Consider the following 26,367-nt stretch of genomic DNA (forward strand, 5'->3'; position numbering starts at 1 on the left):
GCTTCTCCCTTTCCCTCTGCCTGCTGCTCCCCCCTACTTGTACCATCTCTCTCTCTCTTTCTTGCTCTTTCTCTGTCAAATAAGTAAATAAAATCTTTTAAAAATAGGGTGATTTATAAAATCACTTTATAAAATCATTTATAAAAAATGGTGATTTATACTGTATTTTACTTAAAAACATAAAATCTTTTTCCATGTTGTTAAATATTCTTATATTCTTGGAACAGTAAGGGACACTCATTAGCCTACTCCCAAACCCTTCACTGTGGGCCCCACACCATTCTAAGCACCCGGCAAGTAATGTCTGAGACAAACTTCACATTAATGCTATGGGAAAGACAAATATCATATGTACTTTATAGGCAAACAATATGAGACTCAGAGACATAAAGTATCTTGCCCAAAGTTATACAGCTTGTGAGAGAAGGCAGAATTTGAACTGGAGACTTTTGTCTTTAAAGCCACTTTTTATCCAGTTTTAATACTGTAGGATATACAAATGTAATATATTATGACTATATTATAGAACAACAGCAGAACCCCCATGATGTCCCAGTGAACTCTGTGAGTCTCAATTTGACTGAATTGATCCCAGATGTTAAATGCTAAATGTGATGCACTGTTTTAGGTCTTTTTCCCCTGCTGCTAGTCAAACACAATCATTAACACAGTCAGGAAGTAAAATGTTGCATCTGAGATAAATGCCATGTTCATGTTCCTTTTTTTTCCCCCTCTCTCCTTGTGTAAGAGACGAATTTTGTCATTCATGTGACAGAGGTTTTATTTCTCAGGAATAAAACACGGGTAGATTCACATGCCTCCAGGAGGGTTGTGTGCTGATGTGGAGCTCAGCACCCAGCAGGCACACAAAAGGCAATTTCCTCCCCAACTATATTTCTAGTAACCTTACTTTCCTTATCACCTAAAGCGGTTTCTCCAGGCTTCAGCAGCCTAACGGTGAAGTAAGTGTTGGACACTGGTAACAAACAGTATTTCTCCGTGTCTGCCCATTCATTATTATGAGTCCTCCATCCGTCTGTAAAGATTCCCTAAGTCATTCCAAGGAGAGTTGCTCACAGTCTCCTCTCATACCAAAGACTGCCAACTGGTTTCCTCCTTGCATGTTCAAACTTATTCCCATGGCTCTGTGGAGACCTGGGATGTCTCTGAGGCTGGCTCCATTCTTGGGGCCTCCAAGCAAACATACGGAGTTTTAAGAGGACTGTGAGGCTCAGCAACTGAGAAGCACCAATGGTTTCCTGTGCTCTGTGGAATTACTGAAGTCTCAAAACTACTTTCGTATGTTATGGTATTGGAGAAAACCCAGTTCTCCACTGGAAGATTTTTCTCCATAAACTGTAGTAGATCAGAGTCGGTAAGGGTGTAGGGCCAGATTCCCTCCTCCAGCGGGTCTGAGTTTCAGCCTTTTTGTCAAGTTATGGTGTGACTGTGGGCAAGGACTTAATTTCTCTCTGCCTGGGTTTCTTCATCTGGGTCTTGTTCTTCTTCACTTTATAAAGTGGGGCTAATAATAGTCCTTACCTCATGGGGTTCTACTAGTCCAAATAAGGGCTCAGTATTTTTTGGTCACTGGTACTATTATGTTCAAACTGGTTTAGGCTTCCAAAATAATGAAGAGATTTTAATTTGCTGTTTGAGTTTGTACTGGCAGCCCCTCTCCCTAAGACTCAGCCATGAGCTTGAAGATGCTATGAGTAGTAAGCACTCAGCTTTATTCAGAAATGCCCTGCTTTCCAACTCTGAGGCACTAACCTTAAATTATATTTGTGTGTCTTACTACTGCTTTCTTAGGATTCTCCCTTACTAGCTAGCTCCACATTTCCTTTGAGCATATCAGTCTTACTGAGATGGTTCCAGCAGGCATCCGAATAGACTCAGATAAGTCTGTATTTTTTTCAATTCTTGGCTAAAGTTAACTTTAAAGCTAACTTTAAAATTAACTTTTAAAGTTAATTCTTGCGAAAGTTAACTTTTGGTTCAAGAGGGAAATAAGCATTCTCTCCCTGCACTCTCATATACAAGCAAGGACTTACTTTGTTTCAGCATCAGAAACCTTCCATTCTAATTTGCTTATAAAACCAACTTTGTATAGTTGACTTCTTTTCTTTTAAGATTTATTTATTTATTTGAGAGGGAGAGAGAGAGAGCGAGAGAACTGAGAGAGTGGGTGGGGGAAGGTAGAGGCAAAGGGAGAGAGAATGTCAAGCAGACTCTGTGCTCAGCACGGAGCTCAACTCCTGGTTCTATCTCACCACCCTGAGATCATGACCCCAGCAAAAACCAAGAGTTGGACGTTCAACTGACTGAAGAACCCAAGTATTGACTTCTAAGTCTCTTACAAATATACTTTGTCACTGGAGTTTCAACAGAACATCACTGTGAGATGGTAATCTCTTACAGAAAACCTTCCAAATAATCTTTCAATGTCGTTAATTGGTTCTTCTTGAATTACCTGAGGCCAGAATTCAAGACTAATGAAAACATTTACTTCAGTAGTTTATTAAGGAACACTTATTTATGTGACTTCTAGATAGTAGATCATCTATGCATTTTTTGGTCTTATTCAAATTATTAGGCAATCCACATAAGCTAATCTTGCATCAACTTTAAAAGATTTAATTTTTAATTTTTTTTTCTAGATAAAACTTGATCACAAGGATTCTTTTCTAAGGGTAAAGTTGAAGTAGCACCTCCAAGACTAAAACAACATTAACCCCTTCACCAATAATTAATTTGAGTCTAAATCTCTTTCCCTTCTCTCTTTCTTACTTTCCTGATCTTTCTTAATATTGAAAAAGCACTGTTTCAGTGCTTGCTTTGTACATACTAGGAAATTTTAAGTCTGAGATCAGACTCTATTGTTATCTTGTGAACTATAAAATCTTTTTATACAATCTCTTTTGACTAACACATCAGTGAAAATTCCCATCTCAGTTATGGTAAGCTCCATGCATGTTTACAGGAAGTCAAACACTCCTGTGGAAGTATGGCTATAATTTCCATGTTAAGTTATCCCACACATTTGGAAGCAGCACAATTTCTTAGAAGCTGAGACACAACAATAATAATAATAATTACCGACTGAGTGATTACTACCTCCACCCCACCGGGCTGAATAGCTACAATAATCTCACAGTAAACTAATGATGCAGATAGTATTATTATTCCAGTTTTCTAGATAAGGAAACTGAGGCTTAGGGAAGTTAAATATGGCACTGGTGTGGCTTCACGTCCAGATACGAATAGTGTCTTCTAATTCTGATGAGGCTGTGAGAGCTAGAGCAACTGAAAACGTCACTGTCATGAGGCGTCCATTTGGTGTCATGAGTACATAAACATAGTGGCCAGAATACATGGTAATGAATGAGGTCATGTGCCCTGGTCAGCCCGCCAAGCGCAGAAGCATTGCTTCCCCAGTGCACCTTTCTTGGGCTTGTCAATCTTATGATATGCAAGGAACCACTCTGAGTGGAGCGGGGGCCTCCTTCTAAGCAGAACATTAGTGAAAATAATGCCTTGAGGATGCAGTGAAACAAAACCTCAGACTGGCTTTACTCTAGATGAAAGGAAGGAGAGCTGCCCCACCAGCCTTGCAAGGGACTGGACAGTTGGAACTGCTCCTGTTGAGCAAAGACTTCAGGTTGGCAGCAAGTCTAGGAAGAGGAATTGTTACAAACGAAGAAGGACTCTTTGGACGGCAGCCCCATTTTAGATGAGCAGTCCCACCGCTAATTGATCGAAAGGCAATCAGTTCTGTGCTCAACAGGAGCATGTCCTCAGTCGATCCACGGTCGGCCTTTTCAGCCACAACTGTCGACACTTGATGTCATTTTCCCATCAAATATACCTTCTCGGAAAATAAAAGATAGTAAGCAATACAAAAGCTGGAATGAAAGGATTCCTATGCCGGCCCCGCAGGCTCTTAATCCTGCCTGTCCGGAGCGAATTATTTATACTGCAGGAACTTATGATGTGTTTAGTACATTGAAAAGTTGTTTTCATTTATTTTTAAATGAGACCTTCTGAAAAGGATTCTGCTCTGAAGAAAGAAACAATTGGAAAAAGGCTTAGAGGCGGAGATACTGGTGTGTGAATCTGCTCTGTGGGGAGTGGGGAAGCTGAGCCCTGTAATATCTTACCTTCCCTTCCATTTCTAAAAAGTTTGCTCTGCCATGACAGTTGGCAGAAACTTTTCAAGATTTTTTTTCTTTTTTGGCTTAAAAATACTCTTTTTAGAATCCCAAGTGATTCCTTCACTTAAGCCATATTGTTGTGTATTTCCGCATTTACTGTGAATTCTATTGGAAATGATGATGATCCTCTGAGAGGGGGCTGGAAAAAAAAATGTGGTTTCTCTCTTAGAGGAAGGAAATGCATTTTCCTTTGGAGCTGCTCTGCTCTGCAGACCCACAGGAATATGTTAATGACCCTGAAAAGTGAATTTGTTTCTGAAGAAACACTGTTCTGTGGTCTCTGGGAATTTAGTTTATTTGTAAAAATGGCAAGACTGGTCCTAGAATTCATCACTAAGACCAAATATGGAATATAAATTAAGGAAACTGAGAATGAAATATATGTGATAATACCCGTGCTAATCTCAGGATGTATAATTTCTTCTTATTGTTTGCTGAATTATTATACCTGTTCATTGTACTAGTTTTAAAGCCCTTGTAAAATAAGTTATGAAAGTTCAAATCCTTAAGAAATAGTGAGATTACAGAACATTTTTACTTCTGGACATCCCTAGGTCTCACGATGCTCTAAGGTGCCAGTGTTACCACAGGAAAGAAGAGAACTGTGGTGCCTTTAATTTCAGGTGCCAGTCAGTCCCTGAGGGACAGTCCTAGAAAGTCTGCAGTTCTTGCAGGATTTCCTTCATGTGGAAGACCAGAGGGGGCTCTAGGAGAAAGAATAGACTGAAGAGTGGGTATAGGGCAGCTAGAGGCTGGACATTTTTAGGTGTCAGAAATGATGGAGTCAGTAGAGTAGAACTGAGTCCTGACTCTGTACGTATTAGGCAAACAAATGCTCTAAAATTCAGTGTCCTCACTTTTTTTTTTCTTTTTCCTTTTGCCTTAGGATGTTTCTTTATATTTAAAATGGAGATATTAGTACTATCCTCTTATTACATTATGTAATTATGTAGTAACATTATTATTAATAAAAATGGATGCATTTTTGTCAAATCATACATTTTACAAGAATGTGGTTTTTAAACTATAGGAAAAATGAGTTATTATTTGTAGTCTGCCAAAAACTGAACACATATTAGTTTATGTCCAGATTCTAGAAATGTAGAGTAGTTGATATTTAACTCACTAGTTGGCCTTGGTAGATAACGCAACATCATGATATAATTACTAATCGATTTTAAAGATCAGTGAATTTAGCTTTCCTGTACCATATGGGATGCTTCCTAGCATGGATAGCTTTTAATGTTACCCATATTTTGACTTCTAATGAATGAAAGAGGTATTGTGGTTGAGTATGAACGTTGGAGTCACTTGACTGAACTTTGGGGTCAAATAAAGATGGGTATGAAGCCAGATTTTGATAATTATTAAATGTATGACAAAGTACTTAATCCTCAGAAGCTCAGTTTCCTCACCTATAGAACAAAGGTACATATCCCTATCTTCCAGATTTTTTAAAGAGATAATACATATAAACTACTGGTAAAATAAAAGATATATACAACGAGGATAATGACCATAAAAGTTGATTCTACTTAGTAAGCCCAGATGCTGGCATAAACAAGCAGAGGTACCCTCCACTACACCCACTGGCAGCTTCTTTGTTCTGGGATGCCTTGGAATGCAGGAGTCAAGTGAACAGGCTTTGGCTTACACAGCTTAACTTCAGCTCGGGATTGCCATTTACTATTGGTAAATGGTGGTTAATTCAGCTACGTTATTTACGTTGAATACACATCTGGGCATGTTTACAATAGATTGCGTACTTTTTTCTCAGACTATTCATTGTATCTTGGGGCTAACTCATCTCAAATGGCTAAACATTAACTCCTTGTTATATTAGTTCATTAAGTTATTTATCTTACCACATTAATTATACTTCTGAGAACTTCACCTCTTGCCTTACACAGAAGGGCAGGTGAATAAATGGATTAACCCCTGGTGGTAGCTGGCCAGTTCAGACCCGTGATCGATACAGATTGAAGGAGGTCAAATTTCTAATATCTGTTAGTTGGTCCTCAGTGACATTTTGAACATTTGGACATTCATCACCATTTTGGATACTGCTAGGCCATGAAAGGCATACTCTTGCTAAAGAGAATGAGATGAAATTAATATAAGGCTACAGCAGAAGAAGCACATTTGGTCCATAGGTTGACCTCTCCATTAGGAAACCTTAATAAAACTCAGTCTAAAGACTCACCAAGCATTTCCCATATATCTGTGGGTAATTTATACTTTGGGCAGTTTTCCTATAGAAGGAAAGAATAAAGTCCTCTTGATTCAGAAACTCTGGATAACAGCCTGCTATTGTGAGAACATTCAACAGACTGAATTTCAAGATTAGTCTCATTGGTCTTTATTGCCATTAAGTCAAGGTGAATGAAATAAAAGACCATCATACGTAACCTTCTTTGTTTCTTAGCTACTCAAACATTTTAAGATCAGATTCCTTTTACTATATCTTTTCAAGTGAAACCAAGTACAGATCCAGAAAAACAACACATAAACTATACTGAATGTGGAAATGGTTCTTCATAGGTGAAAAAAAATTCAATAAAATGTTGGATATACCCTATTCTTAGAGAAACCCCTGAATGGTCTACTGAAACCAGTTCTCTGCATGTCAACATCTACTTCTGTGGAAACCAGAAGCTTCGGATCTTGTGCTTTCCCTGGTTTCTCCCTTTTCCTTTAATAAATACTCCTTGTGTTCCCTCACCCACTAATTAGTTTCACCATGTGCCTATATTGCTAACAGTTTAAAGAGAGCAGTTCCTTTGAAAATATAATCTCCTTTTAAATGCATCATCATTTTGAAGTGGTCTCATAAATTTTGTTGCTGATTTGAGATCTTAAACGGTATATTTATTTATATTAAAGTCTGCCTGCTGTTCATCTCAAAGATATTATATTTGTATAGTTAACAGAAATGATGAGCCAAATTTAATTTTCTTTCTACTCTAGAATGCTTTGTATCTTGTAATCACCATTGATTGCCTACTTACTAGTCAGAATCAATAAAAGGAGTAGATGTAAAATTGCCCAATCTCATGTTTTATAATATAATAGTCTAGTCAAAATGGAGGGTACTAATAGCATTCAGCTGCATAGACATTATCTGATAATGACAGTGTGTATAGCTCAGATTACAAGAGGAACAAATTAAGGTTGGGAGCCCAAATATTAGACTTTATTTTATTTAGGATGAAGTTTATGCACAAACCCATCAGAATATGTGCTTTTACTGTTTTATGGATAATAATATAATTTTTATTAACCTTTCATCATTTTAATTGCATTTCCTTTCGGGGACCACTAATTCTATTTTACCTTTGTCTCAAGATATTTGCCTAAAATCCATCAATATGAGATTATGAAAACATTAAAGCATATAGACCTATGCTGAGAATAACAGCTTTCAATTTCAGGTTTGTGTAAGTCAGCAAAACCTTGGGGATAAAAGATAAGAAATATTGCCAGGCAGTTGGAGACTTAGTCAACTACTTCTTAAGCATTTGCACTTCCCTATTTGTTGTGCTTTATGGGTCCCAGAAAAATATTTCATTGAGCTTAAATATTTCTAAAATGATTGCTGTTTTATATGAAGTCTCTTAAACTCTGGTATCCCACTGAAAGTAGCCTTTGGATCATTTAATAGCATTCAAAATTTTAGGTCCTTAAGCAAGCCTCCTTGATTATGGTTTTGAAAAAGAAATGCAATGGGTATAATTTCAAAGCCCATCCAAAAAGGAGTCATACTGAGAAAAATCAATCCTAACAATTGATAAAATACATCCTCTATTGGAAAAGAAATGTGCTTACGGCATTCTGGAAAACATTAAGCATGGTAGTCAAGTTCTTTTAGTGTGTTCCCTGACAAACATAGTCTTTTACTGTTTCCTACATCTAGAAGCAAGAATTCCTCCCCAGACAGCTTTCCAATACACTGGTTAGGGAGTGTACTCATTTGTAGATTGTGATTACAGTTGTCTGTTGACTATTCAGGACTGTTAATGAATACGAGCATCGGGTTTTTTATGTTTTTCCCATTCTTTTGCTTCCTTTTATATTAAGTTATACTCAGTGGAAGCCATCAAATGAAAACCACCTTTCCATCTCACATGCTTATCTTCACTGGTGAGTAATCTGAAGAAGTACAGGATTTTTGTGTCAGAGTTAGAGGTGCATTGGATCAAAGGGCAAAGAAGAACCCGTGTTAATGTTTGCCTTTGTTGTTCTGTCACTCTATACTCTGGAGATAGGTCTTTTAGGTAATTTATTTTTATCTCTATATGGGGTAAAAGTTTGTAACAGAGAAGGAATAACTTTAAAATTTAATAACATAATGAAATAATAGTCCAGGGATGTTAAGAGATGATCAAGAAAACCTTTTTGCTTTTTTTCCCCAGACATATATGGTCAATGAAAATCCTACTTAATGCTTATTGAGTTCTTACTAGGTTCTAAATGCTGTATGTGTTACATCTTTTGAACTGCGGTGCTATTCCATAAAGTAGGCTCCATTTCCACCCTATGGTACAGACAAGAAAACTGGTGTGCCCAAAGGTTAAGTAACACGACTAAAGTGATATAGCTGAAAATGACAGAGGAAATACTTGAATTTCTTCTCTACCTGTACTTAACAGCACACTAATTCCCAGAGAAGCCCAAGGTCAGCTGGCCCCCCTTGGACAAAACACTGATAGTCAGGAATTACTATCTTCCATTGAATAAAAGCTAATGATTAAAATGAGGATGCTGCTACTGAACCCACAGCTTCCAAATTTGTCAATACTCAAACTGCTTGTGCAGTATCAAGCCTCACCTGTGGGACAAAGAGGCAGGACACAGGAAGGTTGGGTAAGGCCTCCAGCAAAGGATCGTGGATAAGCACAAAATGAAAGCCGCCCTTGGGAAATAACAGCAGCTAACTTTTATTGAGCAATTCTGTGTGCTAGGCCCAATGCAATGCAATGCCTTATTTAATGTTACCTTCTTATAATTATTCCAATTTTATCAATGCAGCAACTGGGATTTAAAATGGTTGGGCAATTTCTCAGGTTTGCATAGCTGCTGAAAGACAATAGCAGAACTCAAACTTGATTTGTCTGAATTCAAAGGGCTTTGCTCTGGAACTTCTGGTTTACCCCTGACATTTAAAGACTTTGAAATCGTTACTTCTGTCCTTGCAACAAAAATTTGGACAAGGTGAAAATCCATGGATTTCCTTGGACCCATAAGAGATGAAGTTACAAAGCAAGTTGTTAACCCCAAATTAAGAAAGACAGGCTCATTCAGAGAGAAACACATAAGATCTGCACATCTGCAGCAGAAACCAGTAGAGCCCTGAACTGGTAGGAACACTAATATGATCATTTTGATAAATTACTGGATGCTGACTGTGGAATGGCTTGAGTGTGAGAAATTCTGGGGAACCTCAATCTCAAAAACTCCACCACAGATCCAATAGACTCTACTTTCAGAAATCTTGTGGGACTCTGAGAGTAAACAGTCCATCACTGCTTTGGCAGGGAGTAATTGTTGTGAAATATGCCCAGAGCTTTCTTCATAACAGTGGCTCTTATCTGTGGCTCAGCTAAGGAAAGGGCAGTCTTCCCATTCCAAATCCTTCTAGCCTTCTGGTTCTGCCTAAGGGATGGCAGGAGGTTGTTCACTGGGGTCAAGTGTTCAAGGAACTATCTTGTGAGCCCTGCAACCAAGATAGGATGTAGGGAAAGGGGGAGAGAATAAGCTATGCCACTAGGGTAATGCTACAGCCCAAGTGAAAAGGGCTCATTAAAGCACTGAGATGTCACTGAATATTACAGAATGCTCCCATTCCTCATACCCTGCCACCACACCAACCAGTATACTAACCATGAATTGTAGATGAAAAAACTGTAAGACACAGACTCCCAAAGTCAAGAGGGAAGACAGAAAGAAGGACACTCATATATATTTACCTACATGCATACATCTATAGAAAACATTAAACACAGACCAACTTCTAGCCAGAATCCTCTCACTAAAGAATGATTTACATCAGTTCCTATTTTTGATACAACATATCCAACTTTCAGGAAAAAAAAAATAAAGGTATGCCAAAAAGCAAGAGCAAACAGTCTGAAGAGACAATGTAGTCATCAGAACCAGACATAGATGTTAGAATTATTAGACAAGGAATTTAAAACAACGATGACTAATATATGGAGTGCTCTAATGGAAAAAATACACAACATAGAAAAACAGGCGGTAGAAGAGGCAGAATCCTGCCCTCCTTTCATGCCAGAGTGTCTACGTCCTCATCCCCAGAAGCTATGAATATATTATCTTAAATGTCAAAAGGAATTTTGGAGATGTCATTAAGTCAAGGGCCCTGAAATAGATTATCCCAGATTATCCAATTAGGTGCAACATGCTCAGAAGAGTCCTTAAAAGTGGAAGAGGGAAGCAAAAGAGGAAATCAGAATGACACAGTGTGAGAAGGACTCAACTGCCCCTGCTAATTTTAAAGATGGAGAAGGAGACCATGAACTAAGGAATGCAGGCAGCTTCTAGAACCTGGAAAAGGCAAGGGAAGGGATTATTCCCTTGATCCTCCAGAAGATAATACTGCATTTCCTGCATCTTGATTTTAGCCCAATGCACTTTCAGAAGTGCACAGAAATAGCTTTGTGTTCTTTTTAGTAAGTAAGTTTGATATACTTAGTTAAAGCAACCATGGAATACTAATGCAGATGGGTAATATAAGCAGAGGGTTGGAAATCCTAAGAAAGAATCAAAGGAAAGACTGGAAATTTAAAAACACTGTAACCTAGGAGAAGAATGCTTTTGATGGGCTTGTATTAGACTTGAAACAGCTGAGGAATCAACAAGCTTGAAGATATAGCAATAAAACCTTCCCAAACTGAAATACAAAGAACTAAAAAAGAATTAATTAAAAAAAAAATAACAAACCAAACCAAACAAATAAAGAACAGAACAGAGCATGAACTGTGAGACCCTTTCATAAGATGCAAGACACTCATAATCACAATGCCAGAAGGAGAAGGAAAAGTTCAAAAGAAAAACTTGAAGTTGTAATGGATTTTCCAAAAATAATGACACACAATTGACTCAGGAATCTGAGAACAAGTCCCAAACACACGCATATCGAGGCATATTTTGTTCAAACTATAGTAAGTTAAAGACAGAAAATCATGAAAAAAAGTCAGGGAGGATAAATACTTTCCCACTACTTATGGAAGAACAAGGAGCAAGAATTACAGTGGTTTTCCAATCAGAAATCATGCAAATCAAAGAGTATGGAGTGAAATATTTAAGGTTGAAAGAAAAAGAAAATCTACCAACCTTGAATTCTGTATCCTCCAAAAATATCCTAGAAAAGTAAAAGAGAAATAAACACTTTCTCAGACAAACAAAAACTGAGAGAATTTACCACCAACTGATTTACCCTGCAGGATATATAAAAGAAGTTCTTCAGGCCGGAGGAAAATGATACAAGTCTAGAAGCTTCATTCTACATTTAAAAAAGCTAGAGCATTGAAGGTCAATAAAAGTAAAATAAATATTTTTAGTTCTTACTCTTAATATACAAGATAACTTTAGGGTAGTAATAGTAAGAATGTTTTAAATGTATTAAGTGATTATAGTGTAGGGATCAGTGAAATGAAGACATCAGTGTCACCAGGGATAAGAGGGAGGAATTGGGAAAATTGTTGTAAGGTAGGTACCATACTATGTGTGAAGCTAGGAATACACAGTGTTATTTGAAGATGGACTTATTGTAAGCATAAGTACAACACTGGAAAAAAAAATTTAAAGCAAGTATAACTGATATGCTAGGAGGATAGAAAATAGAAAAAGATGGGATGGGGAAGTATGAGGCAAGATTAAAAGTATGTTCTAATCATGTTTGTAATGTCTCTGCTTTGCCTAAAAACTCAAAATTAAGGCAGAGCTAAGATTCTGAGCTCAATCAAATATAAACTTATTCAAAGAGGACTCATATCTTTTAACCATGATTATTAAGTCAAAGTCCAAAAAGTAGGTGCTTAATAAGTACTTACTGAATGAGGTCTGGCAGAGGGTTCACAGATAGGCAGACAGACTAAGACATTCAAGTTATTAAAGATTTGGGCAGAGAATCAGACACCAGGGCACTGAAAGCACAGAAAACAGAGTAAAGCAGGGAGATGATTATCCAGACAGTTTGGGCTTGAAGAACCCAGTCAGATTGTAATTGGAACAGAAAAGAGTTCTGGAAGCCCTGTATTGTCACTTAGGTTCAAAAGATGATTTACAATGCTCACTATGTTCCAGAAACTGTTTCGTATTAGGGATAAAAAGATGAATACATATGGTCCCTGCACTTAGGAAACTATAGTCAAGTAATGATTAACTACCATCTAAGTTCATTTATTCATTCAACACATGTTTCTGGAGTACCTACTCGATACCAAGCAATATATAATTGCCAGAATGAAGTACATAAAGTGTTATAAAATCATAAATGAAAGAAAAAAAAAACAGCCATATCTAGGATTGTGAAGGGAAGCTCCATGAGATTTAGGACTAGAAGGAGGAATAATAAACCATGTCAGATAAGAACATGAATAGGCAACGTGAATGGCAGACATGGAGCATTAGCAATTTCTCGCTTAGCAAATTGTATGAATGTTTCAAACTCTGTCTGTCTCAAGTCAGTCCCAAGGATTATGTAGCTCGGGGCCCAAGAGCCAGATCAGACAATAAGAAACACTAGATCAGAATAGAAATGAAAGAGTAGGACAGGTCCTGACATCTCATTTTGAGTTTAAATACCATGACCTACTCATGTTGATACTACCATTTTGTTTTAAAAAATTAACACTGGAGATGGAAACAATTTAATAATTTAACATTCTTGATCCTGGAATTAGAAGTCTATTTTGTGGAGGAACATTAATTCTTGGCCCTATCCTTTGGAAAACTACAGTGATGATAGATAAACAATCCCTCAGCTGTGTAGAATGAAATTCAACCAAATGAGAGTTCATTATCTGTTATTAGGTCCTTCAGACCAGAGACTAAATTGGGTGTGTGACTTTCAGAGCTTGGTGTTTCATGGGACTAGAGAGAGAGAGAGTCCACCAATGAACTGGTGATCAGATTGGGTTAGAGTTGAGATGGGATGGGCACTCTAGAGTCAGACCTGTTTATGTATTTAGATCTACTTAAGGGACAGAGGGGTAAAGGGCAAAAATTATATTTGATTTTGTGTAGGAGGAGCTCAACATGAGGGGAATCATGAGAGAAAGTCCAGCTGATGTAACACTACTGAGTCTAGCTCATGTAACACTAGGCTTTCTAGAAGTGTGCTGTCCAAAAACATGGTCACTAGCTATTTAAATTTAAATTCGAGTTAATTGACATCACATTAAATTACTGAATCCCTATATTGTGCACCTGAAACTAATATAACACTGTATGTTAACTATGCTGGAATTAAAATTAAAAGCTTTATAAAAATTTTTTAAATGTTATATAAAATTAAATACTCAGGTCCTCAGTTGCATTACTCACATTTTAAGTGCTCAATAGCTTCATGTGTCTAGTAGCTAGTATGTTAAACAGCACAGAAAAGTCAAACATTTCCTTCAATGCAGGAAGTTCTTTAGATAGTAGGTTCTAAAGTGTGTGGGATGTAATGATACAACAGAGAAATGCAGTTTATTACCTTCCAGAAACAACTACAAAAGAGCTTTTAATTTTTTTTTTTTTTTTTTTTGGCAGTGAGGAGTAAAGCTTAGTCAAGCTCTTACAGCACAATTATCCAACTTTGCCAACAAATACCTGTAAGGGTATTTCAAGCAGAATGAAATTTCCTGTTTTTTACAGATGAGGAAATTCAGTTTTAGTGAAGTCAAGTTACTTCAGACTGAAATGGCAGAATCAGGAGTTGAGGTCAAGATGCTTAACTACAAAGATTATTCCTTGACCTTTGGACTCCAATAGAGCCTGAAGGCCATTTCCAGGACTGAGAGGTTACTCTTGGGCATGGGGGTGCGTACCTGTGGCTGTTGAGAGCTGGCATTTGAACTTAGTAGGGAAGGTATCCATCCTGCTTGGGCACCAGCAGTTGTTAGATATTTTGTAATATCACTTTTACAAAAAAAAAATGTGGGCATTCATGATACCTTCTTGATCTTTGCAAAATGTTACATGCATTTAATGCTTTTCATTAATACCCAGTGAAACATTTGGTTCTCATGAGTCTAATTTGCTTTTCATTGTTCAATTAGTGAAAAAAGGTGGGAAAACTCTCTACATACAATATAAAAAGTTTTTTTTTTCCTCAGTGATGTATGTTTGACCCATTAAGATATGTTTAAAAAATAAATTTACTATCATACACTGGGAAAATTCCTCAATTTCTCACTTATTTAGAAATTATGTGAAGTGCCTTCTTTGTCACCTGCCCCTATGTTTTTAGTTTCTTCTCTGGGGAGATAAGTTCAAAATAAATATCATTAAAGTTACTTTTGTTTTGTTTATTTATTTATGTTTAGAACTAATTACACTGCATTGTTTTTCTTCCAGTAGTCTCTTACTTTGCTCTTAATTTTCTTCAGAAGTTTTTGGGAACTACTATTGAGATTTCTTTTCTTTTCTTTCTTTTTTTTTCTTAATTGCTCTCTTTCTTCACAGCAAATAAAGCAACTCCTTACCAAATCTTCTGGGACTAAGGAATTATAGTTAAAATTTGGTAGTTTTCAGGCTGTGAGATGGACCTTCAACTCTCATATGCTCAAATATTTTGGAAAGCATTGGATCATTTTTGATTGACAGTTCAAAAATACAGTGATCTGTTGTGTCTAGCCCTTGTCATGCTGGAGAATACTAAATCAATAATAATGCTATCAGAACCAGAAATCAAATGCAAAGTAGTTCCCTTGGCATCCGCATAATGACATTTGCTCTTTTGATAAATTAATGGGTTCTTGGACAGGAGACCTCCTGGAACCGCCGAACCTGGATATAAATGGAAAGGGTGAAGCAGTGGTGTTTATTATGCGGAAAAATTTGCCTTCTGTGAATGTTCTACACAAAGAAAGTCCAAATATAATTGAGTTTCACATTGTGATAGGATAATTAAAGAGGATAAAGAGGCAGGAACAAGCAAACTGTAAACCATGGTCGTTGAGTCGTACTAAAAGTCATCTGGAGAGCCTCACACTAAACCCTGCATTCTATAGCTAGAACAGCTCCAACAGGGCAAAGCACAGCAGTGACCAAATAGTGTAGCACATTTCTCCTGGAAAAACTCTCCCTCTTTCTGCAAGGAAATTCAGTGATGGCCTCAAGAGCATCAGTAGGATACCACGCCTTATATAGATCTGACTGATTGCTTGACTCAATTTGGGGGATCATTTGACGCCATGAACATGTTTTAGGGCAAAAAGGGGAAGGGGTTCCTATGATTGTCTTCAAAAATCTGAACTGGCTTAAAGACCTTTTGACCACCTGCTTGATGGTGGCTGTAGATTTGTATATGCATAAATAGTGTCAAGAAAAATACTATGAAAAATATCCAAATAACATGCAACTCAAAGGCTTTAGAAATTTGCGGCCAGAGAAAGCCCTACTAGCACACGGTTGTATTAAATGTGTGACAAATGCGGATCAGCATCTGGGTTTTACAGAATGCCAAACAAATTGCATGTAAGATAATATTGACTAAAACAACAAACTGGTCTGTGCTTCCCATGTATGTGGTCTGCAAAATGAACCTGTCTTAGGCTTTGGATTCACTCTGACCCAACCTTGCCCTGTACTGATAAGATGGTTGCTGTATTTTTTGTGTTGAAAACAAATAAAAGTAGGCCTTGCTTGCAAACAAACAAACAAACAAAAAAGATCTTTTCCTTCTGCCACTTGACCACCTCATCCACTTAATGTTGTGGCTGAATCTTACTGAGCCACTTAAGTGAACATCTGTGCTTCAAAAATACCTTTGTTTTGTTGGATTCCAAATTAAAGGGGGAAAAAAATTTTAGAGTGAAGGATTAAATGCAACGAGGGAACAAAATAATGAAAAGCCTTATTTGAGAAGAAATAACTCTTTGGAATAAGAGGTTACCATATGTCAATATGTCATACACAGGGAAAGTGAGCTTTTGATTACTTAGAACTGAGGTTGCCAGAGGGTTTCTGATTTAAATTTCTAAGGCTTGATCAGAGCATCAAGGGGTTTGTTCAAAATCCTCATAACTTGTGAACTTGACTTTTATTCCTTTGAAAAATTATACAAAATATTTTTTGCTCACATTTATATTCCATGTGGTATGTTTCTCCTTGTAGCTTTGTAGCTATTCCTGTGCAGGCTTTATACTCGTTGTAACATCAGAATTGAATTTGAGCATTTCTAGAAAAAGCAGTACATTTTGGAAATGGAGAAGTGACCCCAAAACTTGGCTCTAAAAATGCTTCAGCTCAAAAAAGACTGAGAATAACCTAAATGAACATGAATTGGGACTACTTAAGTAAATGATGGTGCATTCTTAAAATGAAATTCTATTTACCAGTTTAAAAGAGCAGAACAATCTCTGAGACAAAATGAATGAATGAATGAATGAATGAATGAAAAATAAAACTGTCCCCCACTGTTAAGTACCTTGACTTTTTCACTCAATATTTTCATGTACATGTGCGTAGAATCTATTTGGAATAATTACATAATAAATTGGTAGCACTGCTTTTGAGCAAGAGGAAGATGCTGGGGCTCAAGTGACTGAGAGATTTCTTTCTCACTGTATGACGCTTTGTATTGAATTATCTTAATATAAAGATGGATAGAGAGATAAAAGAAAGAATTATTCAATTCCTTCCACATCCTTCACTTTTTTAAAAAAATATTTATTTATTTATTTGGGAGAGAGAGAAAGACAGCACAAGCGGGAGGGACAAGGGAGAGCAAACCTGAAGCAGACGCAGGGCTTGATCTCATGACCCTGAGATCATGACCTGAGTAGAAACCAAGGATCAGACCCTCAGCCACCCGCACCACCCAAGTGCTGCATCCCTCACTCTTTAAGTATATTATTTATATTCCATATTTCATCAAAACTTGGCATTTTATCCTGTAAAGTTCAAAGTGTGGATATATAACATGATAGGAAGGTTTTGTTTTGTTTTGGTATGGAAAATAAATTGCTAACTTCTGCTTTGGGGAAAACTTGAAGGTAGCTTAACCATTCAGCATTTTTCAACACATGACAGTAATTACTAAGGGATAAAAAATAGGTTGATACAATAAATAAATTAGAAAGATATACCCATTATTGCAGCTAGGGTCTAGGTTTTTATTACTCATATATGAGCTTGTTTTTCTTTAGTATATGCTTTATGTAGATATAAATCTGTAAATAAGAGTGTTAGTGTTATCGACAGTTAGTTAACCTGTGGAGCCAATAGTGCTAATAAAAGAAGTAAAACTTCAAAATTTTGGACTCTTTTTTCTTTTGTGTTGCTTGTAATTTCAGAAATTCACAATTCTGAAAAATTCAAAAGTGTTGACAGTTTGGTTTTGCCTCCCATCATTTTAACTTGTTCTGAAATGGGCCACGTGAGGTATCTTGTATTATGTCCCCACATCTGCTGTTCCATATAAGCCAGTACTGCCATCTTAGAAACAATAGGCCCCTTTTATTCTCTACTATAGACAATGCCACTATGTGTGATGATGTTAGAGTTTTAAATTTTTCCACTTTGTGTCTCCCTTTTCAGCTTCCCTTATGGAATAAGTGATCCTTTATTTCAGTAAATTAATACATTGCTATATCTGGGGGTCCTGTTCTATCTTATCCCTCTCCCCTTTCTTCTTCCCTCTCCTGCTTGCAGGCTCATTCTCTTTCTCTGTGTCTCAATTAGTCAATCTCTCTCATACACACATGCCATTCATAGATCTTCTGAAGAAGGCGAAGGGAAAGGTTTGGAGCAGGGAGAAGGACCTTCCATGTGGCACGTGCCAGGCAGTGCATCTCATGCAGGAGAATTTAGCTGTCACTTTGGAGCCTGCTGGAACTAGTATGCAATTCACACACCCCAAGCACTGAAAGGGAAACTGCATCTGGTGTCAGCACGGTTTACTGATAAGATTTTATCTTTTCTCCTGCTGATACTGATAGAGCCACAGCCAGGTGGGCAGTAAATAAAGAAGATTTATTATGGGCTGGATTTGTTAGCTAACAGTACTTTCTCATAACTATATCCAAAAAAGACCCAGAAGTGTTCATCTTTCACATCCAGGGAGCCCAATAATGAATTGTATGGTGGAGGAGGGGCAGCTGCAGGAATTTATTCATCCAGTTTGTTTTAAACAGGGAACATTTCTTACACAATCAGCCTAATCTGAATAAATGACTAAAAATCCAGGAGTTGATAAATTATCATCATGACACCTGCATCTTATGCCTCAAGAACCTTAAGCAAACCCAGGGCTGTACTTGCGGATTAATTGAGCATGCATAATTTACCACTGCAGTTTACATAAGTGTAAGTATTTTTCTCATTCTGGTAAATAGGCATTTCCAGCTTCAGGAGAAAAATCAGAATATTGTGGCACAATGAAATGAGCCATCAGCCTATTCGACTATTATAAGGGGGAAAAAAAAATCTCTGCTCATACCACCACTGCTTAGTTTTTAAATTGAAATGATTTTTCAAGTTTAATTTGCTTTTCACCATTTATCTAGATTTCTTTTTGTTCACATTTATTGTGTTGATTTTTACCCATGCTTGTAATCAATACTGTTTTCTTGTTCTGGTTGGATGCTGCTGTGCATCAAATGATTTGAATGATTCAGAGAATGCTAATCTAGGAAAACACGTTGTTCACTGCATTTAGGTAGACAAGGGCCAGAAACAAGTGAGTAGGCAATGATGATGATGGAAAGACATCAGGGTCTGAATGGCTTGTCACGGGTTACTATTTTTCATGGGCTTTTGGGTAAATTAATCATTAATACTAAATTACTATTTTCTCATCTGCAGAATGGGAATAATAATACCTATCCCACAAGTGGTTGTGTTAAATATTAAAATGAATGTAAAGAGTGTAATTTGGAGCTGTGCATATCTAAGTGTTCAATAAATGATATGTATTTTTTATATTATCTTATTAAAACAAGTTATTTTATTGACCTAACAATAAATTCGAAATCTCTAAATTTGTAGTTTAAAACCCGTGTTTCTATATAGGAATTTCTTTAACTCTTAGAAGTACACCTTAAAGTATTTAAAAATACTGGTTACATAATGGTTATTTATCTAATTATGGCTTTATGGCAAAGTTTTGCAAATTTGTGTAGGCAGATAACCTAGGGGCATGTTAGGTGTGTTCAACTTGTGTATGTCTTACAGTCTACATTAGAGTTTTTGTTTTATTTTTGTTTTGTTTTGTTTTGTTTAAGTAAAAAAAGGCCTATTTGGGAAATCAAACTTAAATAAATGCAATTGTTCATAAAGGAGTACTATTACAAATTTATTAATCCCTGTTTTACAACAGGGAAAAGTATCTAAACCTCAATTCATAAAGTAGGTATAATCTTGAGAGGCTGAGTTTAAATTTGACTTTTCTATTCCTATTCCCTATAATAGTATGCATTATAATTTTTAAATTATTATTTTTTATTTATGCTAAAATTTTTACCGCAGTAAAAGCTAATGCTAAAATCTTAAATTTTATGATCTCAGGGCCCCTATTGTACAAAGCACACTTAACTATGATAGGGAAACTGACTACTTAAAGGAGCTTTAGAGTGGATCTGAAAAATCCAATATCCCTTTTAGAAGAGGTAAATGTATTTGTATAGTAAGTTTAATGTTTCATAATACACAACACCAATACATAAATTGTAAAATCCACTGTATGCTTCTTTCTTGGTGAGAATTACAGTTTTCAGCCAGGCATTGGGTTATTCCTAGAAAGGCATGTCACATTTTCTGCCACTTCTCCATGGCTTTATTGATGTGGCTGTCACCCTAGAAACCCAGTGAATTCAGAGATGAGGCTGCCTTTCTCCTTGATTTTTCACTGAGGTACATTTCAGGAGACCACCGAAAAGGGTAATTCTCCAAAAAAAAGTCTTATACCTCTGAGACTCTCCATCTGCACAGACCGACTGGTCCTTTCCTGAATACAAAATGAGAAGTATTGTGCCATTAGTCACATTCCCAGAAATAATCATTACTTAATTAGCTGGTCTTTTCTTTGTCTTTCTCTCTTTCTCTCTCCATCATATGTTTCAGATGAGGTCACAGAGCCTTGAATGGGAGAGAAACAAGCTAAAGAGATCATTAACTGTGGGCTTGGCGTCAGGACAGGAAAAGCATCACTGGCACTAAGGAATGTACAGCTTTGGGCGAATACCTCAGGCTCAGTTTTTTCTGTAACATGGGTCTAATAGTAACATCCACCTAATCTGTTGGGAGGATTAAATCAGATAATACATACAGTTATAAGTGTTGTACCTTTCAGTGTGTGTTAATGACTTCTAGATAAATCTATACTTGGAAGCCTGGACCTGCTCTTCTAATTTCTGCCTGGACACTGTGGGCTTAGAACCCAGTGTTAGAACTTCGCTTTTTCCCTTCTCTTCCCTTCAGATCAGGTGGTCAGCTTTTCCTTCTTGGCTTCCTGCATATCAAAGTTGTAATGCCAACCATCTTGTACTTAGGAGAATCTTAATGACTTCTACCAAATTATATCTCTTGAGAGAAAAACAATATTAGTGTCAAGTGAAGCGAGGGTCTCAGCTGTGGGCTCCATCAACTAGCCAGGCCTGGAAGAGCACTGTGGTTCTCTGCTCAGTAAATATGAACCTGGAACCCACCTTTTCAAGTGCAGCCAAACAAGGAAGTCAGTGGCTAGAGCTCCACAGGTGAGGCTGAGAGACAACTTCACCTACCAAATATTTCTTTATTTAGGTCAGTAGTATAGGTTCCTGCAGAATAATATGGTCCCTGGTCACCTTGGTGAACTTTTGTCAGTTTTCTGCCTTCCTACTGTCAATGTGCCTTTCTATTTAAAGGGGAAAATCCCACTTTGTATAGTATTATTAAAATATAGTACTCTGAGTACAGAGGTCAAGAAAGGGCAAAGTTTGAAGACTTTTGGCAGCGGAACTCAGTCATGTGACTGTGACTTGGCCAATCAGATGCTTCCGTTTGAGACTCTGCCTCCAGAGGAAGAACGGCGGGGATTCATTCACGATCGCTTCAGCAGGGGGTCCGTGGCAGCATCAAGTACTCACCGAGACGTTCGAGTATATAACAAGGTGACTTCTTCAGTTGCCAAGAGGAGAGTAACAAGTGATGAGGCTAGCTTTTGGTTCCAGAACGTCTGGGATTTTCAGCTGCTATTACAAATTTGGTGCTACAGCAGACAGGAGAGGTAGCAAGGAGTTAATCTTGCCAGGGAGCTGAGATTATATATGTATATTCACTATCCACTTGTCCTAAAGTCTTCTGTGATTTAAGACAAGCATTTTTTCATTGCTTGTGGCTATCAAATTGAGTCCACTGAATCTATAATGACGATCACAATATAAGCGATTTTATTAACCTGTCAATTATTATTCGGTTTTCTTATTCTGGTCACATCCCAAGTCCAGGAGGGTGTTAAAAGTGGAAGACAGTGTTTCTTCATTTCTGAAGTGCTGAATTTCATATTTTCCTTTCATGAATGAGAATTGGGGGTAGTTGCCCACGTATCTAGCTTCTTCTAAAAATTTAAGAATGTTCCCGGTTTACTTCATCTGAATTTTAGATATTATATTGATTGAGATTAGGAGGTTCATTTGGGGAGCTGTGCATACATTTGTACTTCATCTCATAAAACATTACTGCTTTAGTTTTCTATAAGATTTATAAGACTATATTCTATAAGGCTAAAAGATTAAGGAGCTATGCATGTATTTGTACTTTATCTCATAAGACATTACTGCTTTAATTATTCTATAAGACTTATAAGATATAAAAGACTATATTCTATTAGACTAAGGAATGTAAGACTAAATTCTATAAGCTTTGTAAGATTCTATAAGACCACCCTAAAAAAGAGCTCTGTGGTCAAATTTGGATTTCTTTCCCTACCTAAAATATCTCCCTCTTGAAAATCTACACTACATATTAGCTCATATATTAGCTGATATATATAATAAATATATATAAATATATTTTGTGCCATCTGACCTAGAGTTTTCCAAATTTGTCAGACTACCAAGACCTTTCCTGTAAAATATAATCAGGAGCTTCTTCTGGAATAGTTACACTATGTGAATATAGTGTACTAAGAGATACACTTTAGGAAATATTGTCATAATTTATGTTTATATATTGTGTTTCTTTGCATTATTTACTTATAACAACAGATATCTTGGGATTATCTGCCTCTGTGGTTCACTTCTGCCTACTTAATGGGGATTTCGTGCCTGTAAAATGGGGATAATAACATCTGTGCCAGAGGGTGTAACAAGGATTAAGTGGTTCATATTAAGTAAATGCTTAAAATGTACCTGACTTGTAGTAGCCATTCTATGAAGGTTGGCCATTATTACTAGGGCTTTTTTTCTTTCCTTTTAAAAAAAAAATTATTTATTTATTTTTTTTACTGGGGCTTTTTTTCAGACCAAATTAAGTTTCTTCCCTGACATCCCTTTTCGTGTGGAATCTATTACTGAAGTTCTATAACACGCTGTTTTTTTAAAATCCAGCAACTGATTTGTTACTTGCTAATTGTATGCCTGGTCCCAGATTTTTCTATTTGGTGATTCGTTTCTGTTCTAATTCAAGAGATTTTATATTGAAAGTCACAGAAACCAATGCGTGTAAACATGGTGTTCACTGAATAGATCCAACAGGCAATCACACCAACATCTAAAAACAGGAAATTACAGACAGCTAGACCATATGGGGTTAGACTGAAATGAGACTTCTCCTTCTAGTTCTGGAGCATTTCATGTGGTTTTCTTCTGTTCCTGGGCCCTTACCCTCGTTTTCTTAGCAGACCAATATTATCTATTTGTTCGATTTTGCTGTTTCCCGAGGTTCTTGCACATGGGTGGGCTCAGTTTGCTAAGGCACTGATTTATACCTAGACACTATTCAGCTTAGCATCGGGGAGCCCTACAACAAACAAACTCAATCTTTCAGTGTCTGAATTCCAAATTCTTAGGAAATCATATCTTAACAGCTCTGATCAGACTATGGTCTGGTTCCCTGTCTCAAGTGCCCACTCATGTTTCAGTTGGGTAGCTATAGGTAAAGCCATAGCTTTGTCTGGTAAAAACATGACCACTTAGTAGAACAGCCCTCCTGTTGGGGTAGTTGTGGAGGGTGGGCTATCCCCAATACTAAAGATGGACACAGGTGCTATGGACACCACAAAATGGCCATATATCCTGTCACACCTTTGCTTTTACTTTGAAGATACATCTTAGTGTTTTCCTCTAAAATGCTTCCTTTCTACACTCCCTTTCTCACCAGGAAGAATAAAGGATGCCAGGGGAAATGTTTTATAACCAAGCATTTGAAACCCACAATCCTGATTTAATGGAAATTTCTCAAAAAAGACCTAAAAATCTGAAGGTGGCTTCACTCAGCTTCCATGGGTTAAAAACACAGTCTTGAGAAAGCTCCTGTTACTCAGTAGGTCTGACTTAGAATGAAACTGAATACCACTATGTATTATACTCCCGGGCCAACTATCAGCTATAAATATCATCTGGTGGCTTCTTTTAACTCCTTCAGCAGCCACCCCGCAATAAAGGTTTGGTCTTCATGACATAAAGTGAAGTTCAATGATAAGAGGTAGCTGAGAGCATTTGAAATGATTGAATTCAGGATCCAAAATTAAGAAACAATTAATAAGGGATTTATGTTATGCCTTTTATTCTAAATGATCAAAATTCATTTGCATGTACCCCAGTTTTCATTGGAAAATCAACCAACTCTTCTTCCCAAGTTGTGTGTCACAGATTCTTAGAGAAAGGGACTCTTTGGGCTCTCTGTATTTTTCATTCCATTTCATTTCAGTTTCATTCTTCGGGAGATTTATAAATAAAATTTACCTGTCCTTACCCAGGAGGCAATTATTGGTGTAGATCATATTATAATTTTCTCAGCTCTTTAATGGCTTGCCTGATGTTTGGTGGTGTCTTTCCTGTTTCCCACTTTCTTTTCGAGCAGTTGTCCCTTTTGTTTTAGTCTGACAGTGATATGTGTTGTTCCTCTTTGCAAACAAAGGAACGAACATCCCACACCGCATAAACATTTGTGTCACACTTTTCCTTCGGAAATTAGTATTCTTTTAAACTGGTTAACACATTTGTACTGTCTCTGACACCTTTAACTATGACAACTATGAAACAGAATAGTGTACAGTGAACAAACATATCATTTAGAGCCGATTAGATTAATTACGATTCAGGACAGTGCTTAGATTAATTATTTTGTTTGTGTAGTATGTTCGTTAAGTGGTTGCCTGATTGCTGCTCAGAAGATTGATTACTTGTTGCATTTACCTTGTGGTTTCTGTGGGGAAAACATCTTTTAGGATTCATCACTTCCAAAAGCCCAGGGGGCTTGGTTGACATGAGAATGTTCCAGTAAAGCTGCAAAATGGGGAATAGGCTGTGGAAAAATGTGTTCTTTAAATAAATACCTACAGTGCTGGCTAGAGTAGCCATCAGATTTGTTTAACATCAGGAGAAACAATCAATGATAAAATTGAGTTAATACAGACCATACAATCTGAAAACCCAGCACAGTACCTGGACTATAAAATTGAGGTGAATAAGCACTTCCCCAGATTTTCTGGGTCTCCGGTAAGCTAAAAAACAAACTCTGTGACTTGTTATCATTTTGCCTCTTGTCTCTCATACATCTCACTTCCCAGGGGCAGCCACAGGGCGACCGCTGCTGCTATGCTGTGTGAGTCTGTCCCCACAATAGGGTTCAAGAGCCCCACGTTCCTTCTGAAGAACCCACACTGCAGCCCTTTGAGGTGCTTGCCTCTCCATAGGAAACTACATGGGGTTATGTGATGCATAAGAACACACATTATCTGCTGTGTTCAAGGGGCGACTACAAGCACTAGGGAAGGATTTACCATAATAGGATTTTGTTGCAATGGGGGATCAAAACAAATTTCAATAGAAAAGTACTTCTGAAAGAAACAAATTAGTTAAGGATTAAAAATAGAGCATCTTTTTGTTTAGCGAAAGGCTGGGCTAATCTCTCTATTTGGGGACCAAAAAATACATTGCTGAAACATAATTGTATATTATACCTACCTGTGACTTTGAATGCCTATGGACATAGACAGTTTTAGGACACAAAGAGATTTCGTATATTTCTGCTGACTATACCATACCATTCCCCAGATGAGAAAGTCTCAAGAATATTACTCTGTCTCCTACTCTTTTGATTTTATTATTTAGACCTGCTAATTATGGTCATAAATGTCTTCAAAAATAGCACAAAATACCTAGAAATAAGTCTCTGAAAGTGCTTATGATTTCTGATATTATGGATTAAAACTAAGCAAGCATTTTAACTAACATACATCCCAGTAAGTTAAGAAGAAAATAGTAAAATAATGAAAATGAAGTAAAACTTGCCTCATGCTTTAATCAGTATTTCCATGATGGCTTGAGATTTCTGAAGGTAAGCCGTTTACAAACGAAGTGTTTTTTATCATTTAAAATTGTTTTGAATTTAATTAATAACAATTAATAAATTTAATTAATAATAAATTTAATTAATAATAAATTAATTTCATCAATCATTAAGTCATTATGGCAAAGATAGTTTTCCTCCCTAAGATAAAGGAACTGCCGAAGGAAACATAAGCTAGAGTATAGCTATGGGGCCATTGAAAAACGAGAAGATGATGAGAGATGGACAGTTGTTTTGGGGTTGCTTGACTTTCTACAGTGGTGCCAAGACTAGAAATAAGAGGAAATGCATTAGCCCGGCTGCAAATATATTTAGGGCTTTTTTGATTAAATTCTTCTTTTCCTCTGTGGCTTGAAAACTGGAACTAGACGGGAATTAATTTTTTAAAACATTTTCCTTCCTCACTGACTGCCCTATTGTTTCTTTGTGG

The 26,367-nt window shown here is 36.9% G+C and overlaps 1 protein-coding gene across 8 annotated transcripts in view; it reads left to right on the forward strand.

The window, feature by feature from the left end:
• Positions 1-26,367, forward strand: part of NTNG1 (netrin G1) — a 336,025-nt gene that overhangs the window by 91,006 nt on the left and 218,652 nt on the right. The gene's annotated exons all lie outside the window — the stretch shown is intronic.

The sequence above is a fragment of the Lontra canadensis genome, unplaced genomic scaffold, assembly GCF_010015895.1.
Source record: "Lontra canadensis isolate GAN:19392208 unplaced genomic scaffold, GSC_riverotter_1.0 scaffold33, whole genome shotgun sequence".
In the NCBI taxonomy this organism is placed as follows: Eukaryota; Metazoa; Chordata; class Mammalia; order Carnivora; family Mustelidae; genus Lontra; species Lontra canadensis.